Source organism: Camelus bactrianus, chromosome 11 (assembly GCF_048773025.1).
Source record: "Camelus bactrianus isolate YW-2024 breed Bactrian camel chromosome 11, ASM4877302v1, whole genome shotgun sequence".
Lineage (NCBI taxonomy): Eukaryota > Metazoa > Chordata > Mammalia > Artiodactyla > Camelidae > Camelus > Camelus bactrianus.
Genome location: NC_133549.1, coordinates 12476693 through 12499123, shown reverse-complemented (window position 1 = coordinate 12499123; position 22431 = coordinate 12476693). Strand labels below are relative to the sequence as shown.

Sequence of the window (22431 nt, the reverse complement as noted above, 5' to 3'; positions counted from 1 at the left end):
TTAGATCGGCCGGTTTATTTTTCACCCCTGCCCCGTGGCACCCTCTCCGCCCCCACCCCCCGCCGCTCCCAGCGTTTCTACATTTATTTCCCAGCCGCCTGGATGGCAGCCTCATTGGTTGGTTTGGGATACACTGAACATTTCCCCATAGATGTGTCGATCATCCTATGATGAATGTGAGTTTCCCGGGAACCGTGATGATCTTGCACACTACCTTTGCACGCGTATGTAGGGCTTTTCATGATAAGAGTATGGCTGTACTAAGGAGGGCTGATCTGAACGCACAACGGTTTCCTTTGAGTTTTCTTTGGGTTGGTTATCTCGCCTAGTCTGGCCAGTGGATAAATGGCGTTTGGATAGGGTCTGGCACAGATCCTTTAACCATAAAGCTTAATGTATAACCAGTCTGTTTTTCTTCTGTGTCAGCAGTTGGCAACACGATTCTGTAAATGAGGGTTCTGGTGAGTAAATGGAAGTTGGTGGAGCGAGGGGAGGGGAGGGCTGGAGTAGGCAGCTTTGGAATTCCTGCCAGTGGTTGCTGCAAGCGACAAGATAATTTGAGTAACCTGTGAGACCTGTGGATTCACAGCTTTCAAAAACAGGAAAGTTTCTTGTTTAAAAACCCTCTAAAGCAACCTGTGGGTTTAGAAAAGAAGCTGCCTTGTGGTTTGGTGATTGAACTTCCTTATTGATCTGTTGGCCGGTGACGCAAGGTCTCCTGGGATTGCAGTGCTGTGACCGCAGGCGACAGTTACCCTGACAGGGTTCTGAAACAGGCCTGGGGCTTTCTGGACGGATGAGAAGTCTAAAAATTTCCCTTTTCATTTCCTCTCTTGTGTGACTGTCATTTAAACACACACACACACACACACACACACACACACACACACACACACACACGGTAATTGACAAGGGAATTTTGCCCAGCTCTTGAGTTTATTGACTGGGTAGCTTCCTGCCCACTCCCCAAAAATCCCACCCTGAAAACCCCAAGTTAAAAAAATCATCTATTCTTGCAGATTTCTTAGTGGGTCTCTGTTTGATTTGAGGCCAGATTTATAACAAGCAGATCTTTTAAAATTGTATGATTTAAAAAAAAAAAAACCAAAAAAACCAAAAACAAAAACACCCAATCTGAAACCTCTCCTTATCCAGGGCCTCCTAGGGATTTCAAGCCCAGGTAATTTCTCTGTCGTTCTGGAAACCTAACCCTCTTGCAGCCACAGGGAGGCTCAGTTGGACAAATGCTCCGAGGACCCAGGCTCGTGGTCTGAAGTAAATGAAAACAGATGGCGTGCCTGTGTGACACAGCTAACTGACCGCCGCACAGAAAGTTCTGTTGGCTAGATGTGTGGGGCTGTCTTGGCCTTGGAAACATTCTGCTAAGTGAACTAAACTTCAGAATGGGGCGTCTGCTCCCCAGACTGTCCTGGAGGGGCTTGTGGGTGACAGCGTGGCTGGATGAACCTGCCCTTAGGGGGCTGCTGCTTGTGCTTTGCCTGCAGGGGAGAGAGAGGGTCAAGTGGTGGAATCCACCTTCACATCCCAATTCTTCCCAGAGGAGTGTGGGTGCTGGGTGCGCATGTATGTAGGTATACATGCATGCCTGTGTGCTTAGATAGGATTATCTGTGTTTTGGGGCTCGGCGCCCAAATTCCTTTTACTTTTCAATGAATTGGAAGGCGGTAACACCTGGAAGACAGGTATGCGTCAGTGTTCCAGCAGAGTACCAGTCAAGCATGCTGATTCTCACAGATGAACCCATTCTGCTGATTTCTTTGTCTTGGCCCTGATGGTCAGCCTGGGATCTTTGGGCATCAGACTTTTCTGCTCTCTCTCCCTCTCTCTCTCCCTCTCCCTCTGGTAAGCCCAATAAATCTGCCCCAATCACGTCACTGAGGCCACACGGAAATGTGATCCTGCCAAGCGTGGAAGCCCACATGAACTGCCAAAATCTTAAGGTTCCAGTGAGAGTGAGAACCAGTTTCTGGTGATGCCCGTGTGTATGGGGCCTGTGTGTGCATGTCTGCTGTGTGTGTGCGCGTGGGTGCCACGTGTCTATACTACGTGTGTATTTGTGTAGCGCTAGGCACATGTGTGGGTGTGTGTGGGAATTGTCTGTGTGTATACCCGTTTGCACGTGCATGTCTACCGTGTGGGCGACACAGGAATGTCACCAACCCCCGGTGGCAGGGATGGAAGGAGGCTGGTGTATGTGGGCCTGCTTGGGGACAGGTCCATCTCTTCGGTCCCAAGTGCTTTTCTTCTGGTTTGCTGCCCTCTCCCCCGTCAGCAACAGGCACTAAGGTTGCAGACCCTTCGAGACACGTAAAGTGTCTGTGATGTTTCTCTTTCCTGCCTGCGTCTCAAGTGAGTTCTTTGTAAGTATCTATTTTTTTTTCCCTTCAGCTTCAGGAAAAAGGAGTTTTGGAATTGAGGAGATGGATCCAGGATTCAATATCACACTGTGCTTTTTGGCTCTGTGTGTATGTGTGTTTCCTGTGTATCCAAAAGACAGAGAGAAGGGGAAAAAAAGGGAAGGGGGACAGGGAAGCAGATGAGAAAGATAGTCTGAATTTGTATTCATAAAATAAAACTGGTATCCCTGTCCCCAGACCTCTGCCCCAATTTCCGGTCTCTAACCTCAGCATCAGTGCTGACCCACTTCTGGCTATTTTTATTTGTTTCCTTGCAAATGTTCACCATGTGATCAGAGCTGACCCTTTGTCAACTTTGTTCTTATCCTCTCTGCCATCTGAGTCCAAAAGTGCAGCCCTTCCCTCCTTACTCCCAATGATTATCGGCAAGTTCAGAGTCAAAGGACGGCGGGGTTTTACTGGCGATGTGATGAACAAGTGACTCCTCTCCTCCCCACGAGACACACGAGGACAAGCAGGGGCTCCCTGCGTGGAGCCTGGCGCCCTTGGCATCACCTTTGGTCTGGCTCCCCCGGGGACAGTGATTCCATCTCCAGCATCTCGGGGGCACGTGGGTGCTGGGGCTCCCCGCTCGCCGGGCAGTGGGTGTGTGGGTACTTATCTCCGATTATGGCCTGAGTCAGCAGTGGAACCAGGAAGTGGACTCAGGGTCCGGGGTGGTTGGGAAAGTTGGGTGTATTTACTTTCCTCTTAAAGCAAACTTTGATCGGCCCTTTAATAAGTTACCGTGAAGGATATCGCGCTGGAGAAATTTGACTTGGCACCCAAATCTAAGTCACATTTTGATAAAGGAGGAAAGGGAACGGGGAGTCTTTTGCGTTCTCTCAGCTTTATCATTAACCCAAAGTTTGGAAATATATTTGCTTTTTGAAGTGTCAGTTTCCAAGTTTTTAAGAAGGTGATAGTTCTCTACTGATGAGGGAATTTGGCACGTAACCAGGTGGCCCATGGCGCTGTTGAGACCCTGCAGGGGCCGGATGACCAATAAAAGCTGACCTTGACTTCAGACAGCTTTAAGTCTCAGCTGTGTCCCGTTCCATGCCACCAAGGGAAATCCTTTCATTTCTTTGGCCTTCATTTTCTTGTCTGTAAAATGGGGGGAAAACCCCTTCTCTCCCTTGGAAAGTTGTTACAAGATTCAAAAAGGAGGCATCTGTGAAGGGCCAGATTGGGGCAGGGTGGAAGGTGGTGTGTATATGTGTATATATATATATACACACACACACACACACACATACATATACACTTAGTATGCAAGATGTTAAGGTTATGTCTTCATGAAGTCATTTTACTGTATGGAATAAAACTTCTGTTTTCTCTTTCCAGAAGCTTCTGCAGGAAGTCACCTGCACAAGGTAGAAAACGTGATTTCAGGGGAGGGAATAGCTCAGTGGTAGATGCGTGCTTAGCATGCACAAGGTCCTGGGTTCCATCCCCAGTCCCTCCATAAAGAAAGAAAAAGAAAAAGAAAAGAACGACCTGAGTGGAAAAAGTGAAATAACAAAGAGATTTCCCCCTGCACTTCCGCGCTCATTTCCGCAGGCAGGGACAGGGCCACCTTCTGGAGGGGAAGGATGTTCTTGCCTTGGTGCAGACAGGCCCCAGACCCTGGGAGTGGCCAGGGGCAAAGGTTTCCTCTCCTTTTTGCTGACAGCACTTCCTCATTCAGTGCAGCCATCTGTGAAAGAGGAAAGAAAAAAACCCTCAGGAAGAGAAAGGAGGCCCTGAGGACACTTCTCAGATGTCTGCGGTGCTCTTTGGGGGCCTTTTATTTCCTTGTTTGCCCAAAGGGCCCAGGAATAACTTCTTGCCGGGAGTTGTAACAGGCCTCGCTCTCTTTACTCCCGTAGAGGACGTGAGCAAGGATGCAGGTCACCTTGGTGACAAGAGTATTAAGAGCAAAAGGGGAGGAGAAGGAGTCGGCAGGGGGTGGGCATCCAAGAGATGAGGGTGTAGGGTGGGCGGGCCTCAGGGGTGGCCATGAGCGATGCACAGTCTCTCGAGTTTACTGCTTTTAAAATTTTGAATTGCTGGGCACTGGTCATTCTCCACAATCTCAGTGATAAAGTCCTCCTGTCATTGGGCGGCGGCTCCGGCTGCTGCACTCTGTGTGCACTGGGTGAGCAGGGTAGAAAGTGGAACTCAGAGGAGCCCAAGACATCTCTTTCCTCTAAAAGGGGCTGGAGGAGCCAAGAGCTCAGGCATCCTTGGGGGTCAAAGAGTGATGAGGGAGGGAGAGAGAGGTGTGCACAGCGCAGTGAGTGAGAGGAGCCCAGCTGGTCCCACCCCTCCCCCACCAGTCCACGAGGCAGGGCCTGGGAGTGAAGCCCATGATGTGGCTGGGCTGGGATGGGCTGGGGGTGGGGGGGGCATACTTCGGAGAGAATCTGGTAACAGATCTTCAAGCAAAGCAGACAGCTCTGGAGAGTGCTGGTGTGACAAAGAATGGCAGCATGCCTCCCCTTCCGTCCCCACCTGCAGATGGGTGCTCCTTCTGCCCCGCTGTGCTTCTGCTACGTCTGGTCGAAACACCTCTATAAAGACTCCTACTTACACTCAACAGGGTAGGTTCTTCTAACCACCATAACCTTCTGGTGAAAGGCACGGAATTATACCCATTTAACAGATGAGGAAATCGAGGCTCAGAAAGGGACAGGAACCTCCCTTGGGAAAGCAATGGGTCTGGGGATGGTCTGTCCCGGGTCTGCCACGTCATACATTTATCTTTCAGTTCTGATTTCCCATCTACATTTTCTTTGCTTTGTTTGTCGCTGAATTTTGTCTTATAAATCCTAAAGCAAAAGGGTGATTATGAGTGGGTCATAGCAGTCCTTAAAAGCTGGGCCAGAAAATTTCACCAGGTCAGTAATTTAAACTTTGGATCCTCAAAAAATAATAATGTGAAGCAAAACCAAGTAAAAAGTGATCCTTGCACCTGAGCTCTCACGTGTTTAGAGAGCTCATGCTTCCTGGCTCTCAATGGCTGGAGTAATCATTTCTTCCCAGGGCTGTGTGCTGTGTGAAGGCTCGTTTCGAGGGGACACATGGCGCTCCCCTTAAGCTCAGTGGGCCAAACTTACTGCAAAAGGCATCCCCTTTGGGAGTCTTTGAAGGGTGAAACGCCAAACAAACAGGCAGCCCCTCAAGGGGCAGGGTGTTTCCAGAGGCGCTGGGTTTCCGTAAACGGCAGGCCTGAGTTTCAGAGAACAGTTTACTTTGTTTTCTTTGTCTTTTTGGTTGGGGGAGATTAGGTTAATTTGTTTATTTATTTAATGGAGGTGCTGGGGATCGAACCCAGGACCTCGTGCATGCTAAGCACACGTTCTACCACTGAGCCCTCCCCTCCCCCACCTCAGGAAAGTCTGCTTTGAGGGTGACCCTGGGGGAAAGTATTCTTTAATGGGTCCCTGGAATCTTAGCTCAGGGGCAGGTCTGAGCGCAAGGATCTGCTGGCTGAAGTGCCTCCTTGTTGCGCGGGCTTTTTTGGTCTGGAGAATTTGAGCGAGACCGTCACCACCACCCCAGAGTGCAGGATTGGCTCATCTCCACACCGATTTCTCCAGCACAGAGGAAGCCTCAGAAAATGGGGGAAACGTCTTAAGTGGGGTGCGCCTGATTGGCAGAATCCGGTGTGATGCAGGCCCCTTGTTGTGACTCATAGTGGCCCGTCTACTGGGTCCCTTGAGCCAAGGGGGACCCTGAGCAGTGGGTCAGCCTGAAGGATGCGCCGGCCTGAGGCTTCGCTCAGCGCTCAGGGCTGCTCCAAGGGGAGGGAGGCCGGAGGCCGGGCGCATGCGCGGTAGGCCTCAGATGATCCAGCCGCGGGATGCGGCGGTCAGCCTTCATGTCTTCCCTCCCTCAGTGTTGGAACCCTCCCGAATTCGAGAGAGAAATCTGGAATTAGAGAAGGAAGACCAGGCCCGTCCGGGTTATTTATGTGTCCCTGGATCGCCTTTGTTCTGCAGAGCGGTGCGCATGAAAGGCTGGCCGGGCCGGAGAAGTGCCTCGCACAGGGCGACTTGCACAGGAAATTGGAAATTGGAAACCGAGGGTCGGCCCCCACTCCGCCTCTGACTCATGCTTAAACAAACCTAACAGCCGCTCTGACCTTTGCTCCCTCCATCTGGGGCAGGCCGGACCTGCCTGCAGCCCACTATCCCCACCAGGCCGAAGGCTCGCGAAAGCCCAGCCTCTGGGCAGCTTCCTGTGGGAGAAAATCCTTCAGGTTCCAACAAATGCCGTGGATGCGGCCCATGATTTTGTGTGTGTTTGTGTGTTTGTGTGTGTGTGTGTGTGTCTTTGACTAAGTGAATCCTTAATTTTTTTTTCTCTTTAAATTTTCATCCATTATATTCATCAACGCAGAGAGATGGAACATTTGGCAAAATTATTTTAAGTAGCACTCCAACCTGTGATCATAATTTTAAATCAAGGAATTTGCTGAGCAGCTGGGGGAAGAACAAAGGGCTGGAGAGTGATTTAGGGCCTGGGGGAGGGGAGGCTGCAGGCCCGTAGCAGAAGCAGCTGGGGCAGGGGCAGGGTGTGTACCCACCCAGGGGCAGCCGGCCTTCTCAGCCCGGTGGTCCCTCTACACAGGGCCACACTGAAGTTTCCATCTGCTGAACACACCACATGTGACACTTAAAAATATATCCACGGAAAAGAGGACTGAGATTCAATTTAAAACGATGGCTGAGAACTTCTGCTCAGGAGTGGGACAGACCTGGCCTTGAATCCTGGCTCTACATTTTGCCAGCCTCAGTTGAATCATCAGTAAAATGGGAACAATCACAGCAGTAGCGTCTTGGGGATCTGATGCAGTTACTAGCCCACAGCAAGTTCTGCTGGTCTAGTTACTAGCACAGAGGAAGCGTTCAAAACGTTATTATTCTTGCCAATATGCAGAAGTGGACTGCTTCTCTGCTCTGTCTTTGCAACGGATTCATTCAACAAGCATCTATGTTTCAGGAACAGGGCTGGTTGTTGCAGGGAAGCAAACATGTAAAAGCACAGGAATTTCAGCTGTTAGATAAATAAAAGTACTTTGAGTTCAAAAAATAGTAATGACTCCCTAGAATATTTAATTAATTTACCAAGTTTTTTTTTTTTAACAGATGGTCTATCAGAAACAATTTGTAAAAGGTATAGAATTTAAAAAGGAAACGGTCTTATTCTTCACTGTTTTTGAATTCACTGCTTTTCAGGAAAACTAGTATCTAAATTAATTTCTTAAAACACATCCTGCTTCGAACCTGAGAACTTCAGTCAGCGGATTTGCAGATAGCCAGACCTAGTTGCAAATAATCTGGTTTGTCTGAATGCCTTTCAAATAGTGACACGTGGGTACTCAGAAAAAAATATCACTTATCCTAAAGATATCATTATCCCATTCTGCTAAATGACAGTTTTAAGAGTGAGACGTTAGCTAGTCCAGCCTCTCCTCTTTTTAGCAGAATTTCTGATAGGAAATAGTTGAGCTTCTGACCCAACCCTGCTGAAACAGAGAGCTCACTACAGGAGGTAGGTACGTGCAGGGTTGAACAGCTCAAAAGGTTCAAAATGGAGTAATTCGTGGGAGATGAATTTAAGTGAATTTGCATGTGGAGAGCACCAGTGGCCTTCTTCTTGTTTTTCCTTTTATCTTGCCTTCTGTGTCTGTAGTTTGGTCTTGCTCTGACTGCCTGTCCCTCTTTCCTGGTCCACACCAAGCCGCCGCCTGGCCTCTGCCCCGAGGGGAACAGCAGTGGCCCCGGTCACCGTTGGGTGGCCAAGCATTCCGGGCCTTAGAAGTTGAGACCAGCGTTCAGTCCACTGCCTCCTCGCCCTGGTCTCCGGGGTGGCTCAGGCAGGCCCCGGTCTCTTGGAAAACAACAGTGAACTTTGTTCAGCCCAAGCCTTATTTCCCCAACTCTGCTATTTGCTCACTGGCCCTCCTCCCTCCAGCTGCTCCCAACTGCCGACCACTAGTGACGCCAGCTCCTGGCTGTTTCCGCTGCTCCAGTGCTTCCTGGAGGACAGCCACTCGGGCCGGGCCCGACGCAGCACCGCGCTGTCTGCCGGCGGCCTTGGCCCGAGGGCTGAAGCCACGGCTGGGTGTTTGGGGAAGAGCCCGTGTGTGCGCCTGCCTTTGAGGCCCGCGGGCCACAGCCAAGATGTGGACCTCCGGTTGTTTGCTCTTCACGCTCTGCTTGTAGAATTGTTAAAATTGGGGAAAAAAAAAAAAAAAAAGAAAACAAAGCAAGCAGGTTGAGAGCAACTCAAGTAAAAAGAGAAAAGTGATAAAAGGCAGAGGTTTATTTTTGGAGCTCTTGAATTCTGAAACTCTCTGCCTCTCTCACTTCTTCTAACTCAGCCCTGTGCTTCCCGGGGGCTGTCAGTCTCTGATCTCTTTGCTGGACTCTGGGTGGATGAGGCCCTGCCGGCTTTCTGGATCCTGGAGGGAAGCCTTTCAGTGAGGTCCTCCCTTGATTTCCTGTCCCTCTGTTCTTCTGCCTTCCTGCATTCTTCCTCCCTGAGTCTGGTGTCGGCTGACTGGACGGTTATGGGCGTTGCTGGAGAAAGCCAGGCTCCCGGGGTGACTGGTTCCACACCGCATTCTGAGTGGCTCACCCAGAGGTCTCAAACCCCACGGAAATTGTCTGAAACACAAAATGGGTTTTGTTTGACTTGAATAATATTTAAAATAATTTGATTTCGTGATCAACAATGAAGAAGCAGGGAAATCACAGGAAAGCCCAGATATCTTGCTCATCTTGAAAAGATGGAGGGCTGGCGGGACTGGGTCTTTGCCCACTCGGGCACTGAGAGGCTGCTGTCCTCTGACCGGTGGTGCCTCCACTGCACTTTGCACCGTCTCTGCACCAATGGTGAAGGTCCTCCTGGACGTGGACACCGAGCATAGATACTGTTGGTCAGTGGGCTTCTCTCCCCGTCCCCGCAATGTACCTCATTCATGGCGGCCCCGCCTGATTCTTCTGCGCATTTGCATTTACTGTCCCTGCTCAGTGGAGTGTCTTCAGCAATCCTTTCCTCTGTCTTTAATAGACGTCTAGTCCCCCCCAGTCTTCTTTCCTTCACCCTCCACCCCTCCCTTCTTCTCTATCCCTCTCTCCTCTCTTCCTCCCCTTCCCTCCTTCCTTTCTCTCTCTCATCACTGTTCAAACTGTAAAATATAATATACCCATGGAAAAGTGTTCAAAGATCTATAGCTCAGTGATTTATCACAAAGTCAACATCAGTGTCATTACCCATCAGGTCAACAAATGTAATTGTGCTGCACTCTGAAAAGTCTCTCCCCTCCCCCTTCCGGCCTTGACCCCCCCCCACCCCACTACAGGTCACCACTATTCTGACTTTCCTCTAAAATGTCCTTGATTTTTTGTTATAGTTTTACCATCAAAATACATGTCCTTGAGGGGAGGGTAGAGCTCAGTGGTAGAGTGCATACTTAGCATGCCCAAGGTCGTAGGTTCAATTCCCAGCACCTCCATTTAAAAAAAAAAAATTTAAATAAGTAAGTAAATAAATAAATAAACCTAATTACCACCCACCCAAAAGAAAATACACGCCCTTGAAAGCTAAAGTTCAGTTTTGCCTGTTTTCACGACTTCATATAAAGCTGGCTACAGAGTGCGCGTTCCGTCCTGCAGCGGCTTCTTTCGCCCTGTGCTGCGCCTGGGAGACTCACCTGTGTTGTCCTGTGTAGCCTCAGTCTCCGCACGCCATCGCTGGGTAGCATCGTCTTCTCTGAATATGACACAGTGTGTTTCTCTGTTGCTCTTTTGATGGCCACTTGGCTTGTTCCCAGTTCAGGGCTTGAGCCAGCAGCGCTGCTGCAGTCATCCCCGTGCTTGCACGCTGGTGTGTGTGTGCCTGCGTTTCTGAGGGTTATTACCTCCAAACCTGGGTGCTTCTTTTTTTTTTTTTTTTTTTTTGGTGGGAAGGTTTTAAAATAAGAATTCAATTTATTTCATAGTTACTGGACTAGTAAAGATTCATATTTTTTCCTGTGTCAGTTTTGATAAATTGTGTTTTTTAGGAATTTACCCATTTATCTAAATTTTTGAATGTCTTGGCATGACACTGTTTATAACATCTTCTTATGATCTTGAATAAAGGTGCACTCTGTTGTAATGTCTCTTTATCATGCCTGACACTGACTGGTTTTACCTCCCCCACCACTCCGCCCCTGCTAAGTCTCACTAGAGCTTTTTAAAAATTACTTTTATAACTCTTTCCAAAGAATCCAACTTTTGATTTTGTTATTTCTTATTTTATATTTGTTTACTAGTTCATTAAATTCTGCATTTATCTTTATTTTTTTCTCTCTTTGGGTTTAGTTTTCCGTATTTTTTCTAATTTCTTGAGATGGCTGCCTAGTTCATTGACTATAAACTTTTCTTATAATCTAATATATGCAATTACAGTGATAAATAATTGCCTCAGTATAGCTTTCACTTTGTCCTGTGAGTTGCAATGTGTGTATTTTCATTATCATTCAGTTAAAATGTTTTTCATTTTGATTTCCCATGAATTAATTAGAAATATTTCTGAATTTTCAAATACAAGGGAGCTTTCTAATCGTATTTCTATTATTGATTTTGAGCTTAATTGTAATGTGGTTAGAGACTGTATTTTGTATAATTTCAGTCATTTGCCACTTGCTTTATGGCTGAACGTATGGTTGATTTTTGAAATGAGTCCTTGTGTTCTTGAAAAGAATGTACAGTTAGTAGCTGTGAGTTCTATATGTGTTCATTAGGTTATAGTTGCTAATTGTGTTGTTTAAATCTTCTGTATCTTTACTGACTTGTCTGCTTGTTCTCTTAAATATTGAGAGAGGTGTGTTAAACTCTCTGATTATAATTCTGAATGTGTGTGTGTGTGTATGTGTATATATATATGTAATTTTAGAATATTGTAACTTCCTGGGGAATTGGAACTTTTATTATTTTGAAATTCCCTTCTTTATCTCTAGTAATACATTTTGCTTTGAATTCTATTTTGTCTGATAATTAAAATAAGTGCTTCTGTTTTCTCTGGACTAGTGTTTACGTCAGACATATTTTTCCGTCCCTTTACTTTTTTCTGTTCTGTATCCTTAAGTGTTATGAGCTTCTCTTGTAAACATGATACAATTTAAAGTATTAATCCAGCCTGACAGTCTTTGTCTTTTAATTGGAGCATTAGGTCATTTATATTTAATGTGATTACTGGTATATTTGGATTTAAATCTACCATATTATTGTGTGTTCTATTTGTCTGATCTATAGCTTATGTTTCTCTCTCGTTTTATTGCTTTTTTCTAACATTTCATTTCATCTCTCTAATACTTTGAAAATTCATATATATATATGAATTTTATTTAAATTTAAATATATATATATTTACTATCCTTCTGGTGATTTACCCCAGGATTACAGCATAAATTTTTGGATTATTTAGATCTAATATTAATTGGTGCTTAAATGTTCTTCTCAGGTATTCCAAGGACTTTGAAACACTCTAACTCTGTTTACCCTGTCCCAAATTTTATATTATTGTTGTCTTGAATTTTAGGCAATATGTATTTGAAATTCAACTTTTTTTGTATTTTTTAATGTAGCCACTATCCATTTCTATTTGTCTTTATACTTTCTCTTCTTTTTTTTATACATTTCTTTTCTTCTTGCATCTCTGACTTTCTACTTGGGATATTAACCTTGGACTTGAAGAACATCTTTAATATTTCCTTTAGTGTGAATGACAGATATTCTCACTTCTGGTTTCTGATTATCTTTAGTTCGTCTTCACTCTTGAAGGACACTTTTGTTGAGCATAAAATCCTAGGCTGACAGTCATTTATTCTAACATGTTAAGGTTATTCCATTGTTTCCTAGTTGTCATTGTTTTTATCAAGAAGTCTGCTGTAAATCTAATCCTTACTCTTTAACAGTAATCTGTTTCTTGTTTTCTGATTTCTTGTAGGATGTTTCTCTTTGCTTTGGTTTTTAGCAGTTTTATTATGATGTTCCTAGGTGTAGATTTCTTTATATTTCTCATGGTTGGAGTTTTTAAGGGCTTCTTGAATCTGTAGCTTTACGTATTTAATTAGTTTTGAAAAAAATTGTCATTACCTCTTCAAATATTGCTTCTTTCCCATTCTCCCTTCTCTTTCTAGAATTCCAAATCTAATATCCCCATGTATATTAGGACTCTCTATTATTTCTCTTTTTACCCTCTCTTTTGTCTTTTCCGTCCTTGGATTCCTCCATGCATCATTTTCTGTAGATTTTTCTGATCTAACACCCAACTGATTTCATCTCTGTCTAGTGTGCTATGAAATCCATCTGTGACTTCTTAAATTTGTTGTTTTTCAGTTCTAGAATTTCTGTTCTGTTCTTTTTCATAGTTTACAGTTCTCTTCTGAAATTCTCAATCTTGTCTTTTATCTCCTTGAACAATGGGAACAACTGAAAATAAATGAAAACAGATGCTTCAAAGAAGAGGACCCAGAATTGTCACCAAGTCTTCACAATCACTGCATGTTTTCTCTAACAAGCCTATACTTACTGCAAAGTTTATGTCTGATAATATCAATATTTGGAGACCCAATGAGTTTGTTTCTATTTTTCTGCTGGTTTTTAGTCCTGTTATCTTTTCTTATTTAGTTATTTTTGCTTTTGTAGTGGACACATTTACAAAATTCATTGTGGAGATAATTTGAGGCCTAGGATGATGTTATCTTCCTCTAGAAAAAATTTATGTTCCTTTGTCAGGAGCCTGGGGCACAAGCACTCTGGGATGAATTGAATCCCGTTTTAGGAATTGAAATGATTTGAAGGTGAGCTACAGTGTCTGCAAAGACTATTTCTGGTTAATAGCTACTCCAGTGGCGTAGTCCTTCAGGGTCTCACCCCAAAGGTAATTTGATTTTCTTGGGGTATCCAACTGGGTAGGCCCTGGACTCCAATCCCTGACCCTTTAGCCATATGATGCTGTCAGAAGTGCTGCTTAGGCTCCCTGTCTGTCTGCTGCCTGGTCTGGAGTGGCTAACAGTCCAGAGGAAAAGCAGCTTCCAATTCCAGCTTCATATCCTCTCAGCCTGCATTTCCCCCAGTTCCTAGCTTGCTAGTTCTTACTGTTCTCTTAACTATCTGATGCCTCTCGAAAGATGATTTTTATATTTTGTGTAGCTTGTATGTTTGTTCTCATTGGGAAGACTGGTATGGATTGCCTGGTCTACCATGGTCCTTTACCTCTAATTTCTCTTTATTGTCAGCCTTTTTTTTTTTTTTTTTTCCACATCTCAGGGAAAGAAATGTCCCCTCTTCTCTAAAGCAAGCCCTTCCTTGTGTGACCTTTGTCTCCGTAATTGAATCATAAAGCATCTTCACTCTCTCCCTTTATACTAGGCCTTCCCCTAACATGGTCAACTATCCTCAGCACAAATAAAACCGTGCTTAACCGAAACTTAGACCCTGGGATTCTTTCCAATCACCAGCCTACGTGGTACTATTTTTGGTGACAGTTCTTGCTAGAACAGATTATCAACTCCTTTTTTCCCCATAATAACATGGGCAGTCTTCTCATATCAGTGTTCCCATCTTGACTGATTCACTCGGCCAGAATTAAGTTTACATCTCAGTGGAGAAGAGTGGAGGAAGGTAGGAACAAGGGAGAGATTCAGGATGAAATTTGTCACGTTTTCCTTTGTGCAGCCCAGCATGTAAACTTTCTCTCTCTCCTCCCTTTTAGTGTCAGAGTTCTGAAAACTTCCTGGTAGCCTATTCAGTAGGCTTTCCTCAGTCCACATTCCCCTTGCTCTTGTTACAGGGTTTGTCATGACTTCACCCCTCTCTCTTAGATCCTCTCCTCCTTTATGGGATGTTTGACGTCTTTAGCTCTCCTGACGACTCATTCCTAATTCCCTTCCATTCTCTTCCTCCTTCCTAAAGGTTCTTGGTCCTTCTCTCTTCTTTTCTCTTCTCCTTTCTTCTCTTCATCAACTCTTTGTCTTTGTAAATTCATGGCTTCCACCATTCCTTTTGTGGGAGGGCACCTGTGTGCCTGCATATCTGGCCAAGCTTCTCTGTAGGCTTCTAGTTTCATGTTTCTCAAAGGCTGCCAATGCTTTCTATTGGCATGTGCCAGGGGCCTTCAGAAATATTTTAGAAATTGAGCTCGTACCTGCTACCCATAAACTTCCTCTGTGCTCCTCCTTTTCCAAATACAGCTAATGAAATAATTTCTCTTTGAGTCCTGTTTGTCTGAGACCATGGGAACCTCACTCTGCACCTGTCCTTTTCAGTAGATCTCCCTCAGCCTCGTTAGGGGATCCGTCCATTCTCTTTCCTTTTGCTCCAGCCTTCTTCTGGGGCTTCCCTCATGGAGCTGGGTTTTGGACACTTTGCTTTTTCCCTAAAAAAGGGAAAACCTTTATAAATTTAACCTTAGCTAAGGGTAATATGGTTTGGTTTGCTGTCCTTTTATCTGCTAGGGCAGGTTTTTTTTTTTTTGTTTTTTTTTTTTAGGATCTTCCATAGACAACTAGTCCTGTGAAATACTCTGACCCCTCAAAAAATTTTGTGTTCAAGCCAGTTTTGGAGATCTCGTATATTAAAGGTTCAGAGATATCCTACAGTTAAAAATTTACTTAGCTCTGTTTTAGCCAACATTTCTCAAACATATTTGACCGAAGTGTTCTGCAGAATACATAATGGGAGCTCTTGGAAAGTGTCTCAGAGATGGATGTGCTTTGCCAGGGTCAGTGGACTCTACCCTGAGTCCAGGGGCCTTAACAGCGAGTAGGGTGAAAAAGGGGGTGGGGGTGGGGGGAAGGAAGTAGTAAAGAAAAAAGAGAAAATGGAGAGAGGTGAAATATGGTGGAAGATGAAAGAAAAAAAAAAAAACCATATAGTGAGGACTAGTCCTGGACCAAGGGCAGTGGTCTCTCCTGTTAGGGGTGGTCACCTCCCAGGCTGGACTCAATCCGTCTGTGTTTTGGACAGTACATATTAGGCAGGAGGAGAATGGGATACCAGGAGCGAGCTTGCTGCTTATTCATGGTCTGGGGACCAAGGCCGATAAAAGAGCAATGTGACGGAAGGTCAGCTCTGCAGAGGAACTTCTCTCCAGTGGCATGTAGACTCCAGGAATGATCTGGGCCCTGAAAGCAGCAATTGTAACCCTTTCCTTTTCTTTCTCACCATATTCCTTTCCGATTTGTTGGCATGGTAGCCAGCTGTCAGCATCCTTGCAAAGGCCGGCGTGCTGGTGGGAAGGCCCTGCAGTCTGTGTGGGGGAATGTCCCCCTCGTTTACTACAGTAGGAACTTGCAGTGAAAGCCCTCAGCTGAGGGCCTGAGAAGGGCCTTCCCCTGAACTCACTGGTCCCAGGCCAAAGAACAGACCCCCTATTTCCAAGACTTGGGGGTCTGCCTCCTGGAGGCCTGGTTTGCCAGACATGGAGGCAAAAATCCCCTGCTAAGCTGATGGGCCAGGCCAGACACCCCCTGCCCCAAGTCGACTCTCCATCCCATGGTGACCCACCTTGTGTGTGCTGTGTAGACCTCTGCCAGGGAACAAAAACCCAGCCCCCAGTGGTGAGGCCTCCAGAGAAGCCAAGCATGGCGAATGTCATCATCCCATGGCTTCGTCCTTGGATGAGGCGAATGTCACCCTAACCAGGAGCAGGGAAGCATGTGCCGTGGCAAACATCTTCATGGTGAGGGCGGGCGACACCCCAGCTCCCAGCCTGGGGAGGAGCCCTGTCAGCAGAACTGGGGCAGGCAGAGGAGTCTGTTGAAGGTGCGTGGTGTGCAGGCGGCTGCGGGCCCCGGCCGCTCCTCCTCGGGGGCCTGCAGCCCGGGACGCGGGGGCTGGGAGCTGGACGTCTCTGGTCGGCTTTGAGCGCTGGCTACCTGCTTGCACGTGAAACTCGGCACGGAGAAGCCAGGGTGGGCGCCAAGGGGGCAGAGCTGGCAGGCCGAGCTGCAAGGACGCAGGGGCCCCAGCCCGGCAGGGGGGACACAGACTGGGAGCCACTGACTGAGACCCTGGAGGGCTGCAGGGAGCCCAGACCCAGCAGCCAAATGCAAGGCCGGTCAAAGATCTAGTCCCGGGGTCCCCTCACCTTTTCCCCTCCGTGCCCCATCGGAGAAGGAGATGGAGAGAGCCAACGCGGGAGGCTGAGCTGAGGCTACCCCTCCTTCCCGCAGCCACCCTGTCAGGGAGGCAGCGTTATTCTTCCTGTCCTGTGGGTGAAGGAGCTGGCTCAGCGGCTAGGTCATGGGTCCTGGGTCAGATGTCGAACCCAGGGAGAGCTGGGGTCCCCTTGGAAGGTTTCAAGTGCCAGGCCCAGCACTCCCCCAGGGAGGGCAGGGAACTCCTCTGTGAGGCGGAGACCCGAAACCATAGGTTTACTTCCTTCCTTCCTGTTTCTTTCTTCCTCCCTCCCTCCCTTCCTTTCTTTTAACGGGCGGTACCGGGGACTGAACCCAGGACCTTGTGCATGCTAAGCGCGCGCTCTGCCACTGAGCTATACTCTCCCCGAAACCGTTTGTAACAGAGGAGTGTGGCTGAAGTTTGCAGCTGTAGGGGCAGGGGGTTGGGGTGGGGGTCCCGAGAGAGGATTAGGTTAGTCCTGTGAAGAAGATTCCTCTCCCCCACCCCCCCGTGGGCACAGGACGGTTAGGTTCAGCCCCAGCTCTGGCTCTCCAGGAAGGTACCCCGACCCTCCAGCTCCTGGTAGCTGCCTGCCCCCTAAGACCTGGTAAGCCATGCAGCCCCCTTCCCCTGCCCCCCATACAGAAGAGGACGCCGGCGGTGGGGTGGACCGGCTGTGCACATGGGGCCTCGGCCTCGTCCCGGGGGGCTGACTTACTACTCGGGGAGGCGCACCGCACGACCTGGTGAATGATGTTGGGACACATGGACCCTTCTGCTCCTGCTCCTCCCAAGCCTACCTGGGTTTCTGAGAGGGCCCATTGCCCCCTTGCTGGCACTTCCCCTGGGGGCGGGACGGGGAGAGGGTGGAGGGGGCACCCAGGAGGGAGCATGCCCAGCTGCTTCCCTCGTGTCTAAGCTGTATTCTCATGGATTCCTTTCTTCCTGTCTGCTGTCAACCCACAATTTCCTTTTGGGTAGATAAATAGCAATTCTCTGTCCCCACCCGATATTCCCTGTCCCCTCCCCACCCCCGCGCTCGCCCACAAACCCTTGCTGTGAAGGCCGCCCTTTGGGACTCTGAAACAAACCTCCCGGCTCTCAACACAGCCTGGCTTCTGCGAATGAAAAGTGCTTTGGTCTCCAGATTGTTGTTCAGCTGGAGGTAGACAGAGTCTGCTCAGGAGCCGGGAAGCCAAGAACTTGAGCTTGGAGTGCACAGTGTGGGGGAGCGACCCTGCCACCTGGGCCGTGGGAGAGGCCTGGCAGGCCAGCAGCCTGCGGTCGGGGAGGTTGGCACGGATGGCCCCGGGGCCACCGCTCGTGCCAGACTACATGGATGTGTGGCGTCTACTGTGACAGTGACCTGAGAGGTAGCATTCTGAGGAAAGGGAAGCGTTTTCTGGGCTTGAAGATGAGCTGGGGTAGGGCCCTGATGATGGTATGGGGACCGACAGCACCTGAGCACACTGTCCCCTCTAGTCACGCAGGAGAGATGCCGCTGGCCGTGAGAACGATGGGGTTCCAGGGAGGGGAGAGATGGGGTTGGCTGGTCGGAGAAGGTTACAGAGGGAGGTGGACTTGAACTGCACTTTGCAGAGGGAGCAGAGCAGGCAAATCAGATGGAGGGGACTGTCTGGGTGGGGTTACGACGTGAACAAAGTGTGAGGAAAGAGATGGTCTTGGAGCGGGTGAGGACACTGGGGCTCTGTGTTGGAGAGAGACACAGGAGAAGCTTGGAAAGGCGGTCTGGGCAGATCTGGGAATCCCTGAAGGCCGGGCCAGAGATGAGGTCCGGTGGCTGGTGAAGGAGGCTCCACGGCCTAACAGAGGGGAGGCCCTTCTGGGATGAGCCCAGGTCAGCGCAGGGCCTCTCTGGACGGATGGCAGTGGGTGCGAGAGGGAAGACACTTTCTGAGGGAGAGCCTGCGGGATGTGGGAGGCTCTGAGGCTGACGCTGCTCAGCCTGTGACAGGAATGGGGAGGCCCGAGGGGGACCGTGGGTGGGAACTTAGGGCGGCGATACCCAGTAGGCAGCCGGTGTCAGGCCCTGGAGGACAGCTGAGCGGTCAGGGCCATCAGGGCTGTGGTGCGTGTCCAGGGGCCACCTGCAGGGAGGTGACCCTGCCCCGGGTGAGGCGGCGGGGAGGAAGGGACCTCTGGAGGGGAACAGAGCCACCTGGGACAGCCCGCACTGGGAGGTCACTTCACACACACACAAAACATCTTTTCAATTTGAAGTGGTTGGATGCACGACCCTGAACTTGTGGGACGGGCTGGTGATTTCTCATTGTTCTGTGATGTTGGTTTTACTTTTGGAATGAGTCTTCATGAAAAAAAAAAAGGGCTAGCACAATGAAAATCAAAAGCCCTCTTGAAGTAGCAGAATGGAAAACAGAACTTGGAAGAACCAGCTTTCTTTACCTCCCAGGGGCCAAATCTCTCTCCCTCAGGGTTGCCCACTGACCTTGAACTCTGCGTGTCTCCCCCACCCACCCTGACGCCCACACCTGGGCCTCCCTGACGTCTGGGAGGGCCCCACACCTGGGTGGAGATTTTCCACGCAGCTCCGGTGATTTACATTTCTGTTGTCCCAGACTTTTTTTTTTAATTTTAATTTTTTAATTAAAGTGCAGTCGATGTACACTGTTAGTTTCAGGTGTACAGCAAAGCGATTGGGTTATACATATACATACATATATACATATTTTCAGTTTCTTTTCCATTACGGCTCATTACGAGAAATTGAATATAGTTCCCCGAGCTCTGCAGTTGGTCCTTGTCTATCTGTTTGTTATTACAGACTTTTTAACAAACACTCTGGGGATGGTGATTTGGCAGGGCGCACCCCTTGGCAACGGTTGTATTTCTGGGCCGGTGGGGATGATACGATGTCTGTTTTTTTGGAATCTTCCACGTAAATGAATAGGCTACTTTCAAAAGCCCTGCAGTGGGAGGAACGGGAGCTGGTGCCTTTGCTCCGGGTGCCGGCGTTCTGGTACACCCGTGCCATCGTGTCTCTGCAGCCCGTGGTTCCCCTCCGAGGCCCCCTCCTCTGACATACCCCCCATGCTCATTGTGAGAACAAGGGAGAACATGAGCCGTCGACTCACCACACTTCCTCCCCAAAGCGCTTCCGACAGCCAGCAGAAATCAATAAATTAGGATAAAGAACATGACATTTGGCTTCGTCTGGGTACTCCTGTCAGTGTGCCACTGCAGCCTTGGTGTCGGATGGAAACTCTGCTTCCTCCCCCGTCTCTTAACTCACAGACTGTGCTTCCTGCTTTCCTGTTAGTGCCTGCCCTTGCCCAGACAGTACTGATGCTTTGACTTACTGATCAACTTATTTTTTTTTTAACCACAGTTTTTAAAAAATGTTAAACACACACACACTCACAGGGGAAAAAAACCCTATAAAACAACAAGCCCTGTTTAAGAGCTGACTAAGCACTAAGGCCGGCCCTCCAAGAGCAAGGCCCAGGACAAAAGGTCTCAGTCTAGCTGACTTGCAGCTCAGATCTGTGACAGATCGCAGCTCTGCTTAAGCGGTAAGCGCTGTGTCGTCTCAGAGTGTGAACACCACACACAGTTCTCCCATCAAGACACACCAGCTCCATTTTGGAGAAGAGCAAACATGCTTGCGGTAGGTCAAGTGGCTGAGTAGGTTGGTGCCCAAATCAGGCAACACCAAGCGGGACCTCCGGGTGTTGCTTGGGAGAGGCCTGTGTGGCTGCCCTGGCCCGGCCTTGGTCCTCTCCGTTCTGTCCACTCTGATGGCCACTAAGTGTCCAGGGCAGTAGAACAAAACATCTTTGAGGTCAGATTCCAAGACTATTGTTAACCTCACCCTGGTGGCCGGGCAACTTTTTCTTCTGGAATATTCTGGTGGAATATTTGATTTAAGATAAGGCAGCGGATCTCATACGGTATTTTTCTTTCTCTTTCTGGCTTACTTCACTTAGAATGATGCTCTCCAGGTCCATCCATGTTGCTGCAAATGGCATTATTTCATTCTTTTTTATGGCCAAGTAATATTCCACTGCAAATATACACCACCATCTTCTTTATCCAGTCATCTGTTGATGTATAAAGGAATCACTATACTGTACACCAGAAGTTAACCCAACATTGTAAATGGACTATTCTTTAATAATAATAAAAAAAGATATGGCAGCAGAGCCCGATCTTGCCAGTGAGGTGGGGACCCCGCAAACCAGCCCTTCTCCACCAGAACTTTGGCTTCTGCATCTCAAGATTTGCTCAACGAAACACCACACACAATGAGGGCTCAGGTTGAGATCTGTGTGTAAGGGGCTGACCCCAAGAATGAGATGGCAGGTTTATCCAGAGGTCAGTGGTACCCAGGGGATGTCGTGCTGTGTTTGCTCAGAGGGAAATGTGCACTTGTTAGATAATGAGGCGTGATTCTTACCCACTGGTGAGGCCAACTCCAGAGACCTCCTGGACCTCAAGAGCGTGTGTCCTGAACGCTCACCCCTGGACAGGGCCCTCTGCTGTCCCTGGTGGACAAGGCCAGGGCGCGCCTCCTGGGGGCCCACCACCTGGGGCAGGGCCATGGACATTTTCTGCAAAGGGCCACGTGGTAAATATTTCCTGCTCTGGGGGCCACATGTCTGTTGCAACCACTTAACCTGTGGCTGTGTTCCAATAAAACTTTATTTACAAAAACAGGCGGTGGCTGGGTTGGGTCCATTTGTTAGCTGCCCAGATTCTTCCTCTGAGTTTCTGAAGGGCAAGAACAAGTTCTTATTCCTGTGTGTCTCCTGAGTGCCTAGCGTGGGGGCCTGGCTCACGGTGGGCCCTCAGGGGCGTGTGCTGAGTAATACCCCATGAAGACCCTAGACGGAAAATGTTATGGGTCTGGCTGTGTTTATAATTCTCACCTTCAGCTGCATTTGGAGTCATGATACTAGATGGTTTAAAATGAAGGACCCGGGAGGGGTGGTACAGCTCAGTGGTAGAGCGCTGTGCCAACACAACATGGTAAATCAACCATACTTCAATTAAAAAAACAAGTTTAAAAAAAAAAGAAAATGTGGCTGTCGAAGCCACGAAGGGTGTTCTGGATTCCAGCTTCCGAGCCAGCCAGCGTTGCTCCTGCCCTGGGTACTGGGGGTAGGGCAGGATGCAGCCTCGGTGTCCCCTGGGCCAGTGCCCGCAAGTGAATCAGCCAAAAGACATGGCTCCTCAGGAAGCAGGCTGGTGAGCGAGCAGGTGACTGCAGGAGTCTGTGAGATGGGACCAAGCCTAGACCTCGCTCTGCGAGAAGAGCAGGAGACAGTCACCTCCCTCGAGGGCGCAGAGGCACGCTCTCTGCGGTCCCCATCCAGGCTGACGCTGAGGATCTTGGAGGGTGTGAGCTCGGGCCTTGGCTGCGTGCTGTTCTCCATTAGGCCTTGGGCAGATGTTCCCCCAGGCACGGAGGTGAGAGATAGGGCAGAGCTGCCCGGGGAATCAGAGGGAGGCCGTTCAGGACAAGGGCACAGAGGAAGCTTCTCCAGGGGTCTGCTTCCCGGGCAGGCGGGAGAGGGGAGCCGGGGCAGAGCCAGCTGGCTCCTGGCGGTAGGGTGGGGTGCGGGGGAGCCGGGATGCTCAGGGGGCTCTTCCGGGAGGGCAGGCAGGCTCTCTGGTGGGGGATACCTTGCCGGCCCCGCAGGGGGACTTGGGGACCAGCAACAGGATGCGGGGAAGGACAGAGGGGATGGAGGCCTCTTTTCCCCTGAGAAGGAACAATGGTCATTCCTCCCTGGAGGCTGACATTCTCCAAGAGCGGAAGGCCTCCTGGTCAAGGGGAGGGGGCAGCTGAAGGAAGAAGGAGGAAGGGG

General features: G+C 48.8%; 1 long non-coding RNA gene across 1 annotated transcript; it reads left to right on the top strand.

Annotated features, from left to right (window-relative positions):
* On the top strand, positions 1-10619 carry LOC123619046 (uncharacterized). The gene is made up of 6 exons (XR_006727574.2): positions 1-176; positions 430-461; positions 1156-2381; positions 3765-3793; positions 4920-5002; positions 6301-10619. It is a non-coding gene; the product is annotated as an uncharacterized LOC123619046 (long non-coding RNA).
* Positions 10620-22431: the final 11812 nt, after the last annotated feature.